Raw genomic sequence first — 1,902 nt, forward strand, 5'->3', positions numbered from 1 at the left:
AATAATATTAAAAATATCTGTATGACATTATATTCTGCAGTTCTTCCCTGTTGAACCGAATATCTATACTTTTCAAATTATCATATGGAAGTTAGAAATTCAAATATTGTGACAAAATTTATTTTGTAGGGTGCCACAAACTATAGCCTCTTTCCCAGCATGCATTTTTCTTCTGTGCACAATAGTTGTTGAGTAACTTTATAATCTAAATATTTTTATAAACAAAAAAAATTAATAAACTGAATATTTTTCATATGAAATAGGCTTGTTCCATTCATAAATACTCATCACGGAGGGGTTCCCTTTGTTTTGAGCACAAACCATACTTAAACACCCTTCTGTAAGTGTTGGTTAACAACAATCATATTGCAACTTTTTCTCAATGAAAAATGCTGGAATGTCACTAATGAATTGCTCCAAAGAGACTAAAGTGGCTGTATGATGGCTTTGTTAGTACTGTGATACAGTTTTAATTAAATATGTTCCCCAGGCTAAAGCGGGCGCAGTAGTCGGTTAATTTACTGTTTTGTTGCGATCAGCGGTGAGGCGTGATACGCGCTAATAGGGAGAATGAAAGAAGCTGACCTTCAGCACTGACGGCACTGCAACATTTGCTGATCTCTCAATCATTTAGGCAAGTCCTCAATCAGTCTCAGCCAATTAAAACACTCTTCATGTTGAGCTGCACTTACCAACACTAATCTATAAACATGGCTAGCTGTGGGCCCGATCTATAGCTCTATTGGCCAATGAAATGATGAATGGATTTCCTGCCTCCTCATTAAACATTCCTGAATTAATTAGTGGATTATGCTATTGTAGTAAGACATCAAAGACAGAGACAACTGCATGAATTAATGAAAAAGGAAGCTTTTTATAGCACTTTAAGGGTTTTTGTTCTTTTAACTTTGGCAATATGGATGCACTGTAACTTTATAATGTGAGTGAGAATAATACATTTTATTTGTAAAGCACTTCTCTCAAATCCAACATGCTAAAAGCATGTGAACGTGTGAGTGGTCAGTATAGGGGTCAACTCAACAGCTTTTTTGTTTTTGGACAACTCTGTGCTCTCCTCAGCACTTACAGTGACTGGATGGCTGTACTTCTCTTTTTGATGGATGTTTTGAAAATGTTTTGCATTTGCAAACATTAAGTGACAATATTTCATAATAATTATAACAACTACAAGATGGCAGTAATAATGTTAAGCAGCCAGTTTGGAACATTTATGAAGTCGCCTCAAACTGGCATATTCAGGGACACCCTGCTCAGTTTGAATGGTTGCCAGTCTTTGTGGAACATGTTTACTGATAATGAAGAAACAGCAGTGGTTATTCTTCTAGGACACGTGTATAAACGTAAGAGGAAGTGACATTCATACATGAAAAGTTACTTCGAGACCAGTTGGTTAAAAGCAATTAAAAGAGTGGTTTAGATTTAGATTTAGTTCTGAGAGAAGCTCTATTGCTCTATTTACTCTATTTACATTTACAGACAGGATTTCAGTACATTACAGTAAGAATTTCCATACTTACTGTATAGTGTGTGTAAGTATGTAAATTGTATTCTGCACTGTCTGGAGCACGCTCTCAGGAATTTCACTCACCCGAGCACATGTGCTGTTGCTGATGTGACAAAAGTGATTTGATTTGATTTGATTTTCATTTGTTTGTGGGTGCTACTTGCTTTGGAATTTTGTATCTAATGAAATGAAATTCAGAGATTTTTAGTGTGACTTCAGTGTCCACTGTATTTATACCCTGAGAGTGTCACATTTTTCTTATGGCATTGTGATTTGATTGTTTTTCCTTTAGATTTGAGGATAATGACTGACTATATCTAAGAGAGATCAGGATGTGTATCAGGAACCTTTAAGACAGGATACTTTACAGTATTTGA

This window comes from Sinocyclocheilus grahami, unplaced genomic scaffold, assembly GCF_001515645.1.
Source record: "Sinocyclocheilus grahami isolate Dianchi unplaced genomic scaffold, SAMN03320097.WGS_v1.1 scaffold1000.1, whole genome shotgun sequence".
Taxonomy (NCBI): domain Eukaryota; kingdom Metazoa; phylum Chordata; class Actinopteri; order Cypriniformes; family Cyprinidae; genus Sinocyclocheilus; species Sinocyclocheilus grahami.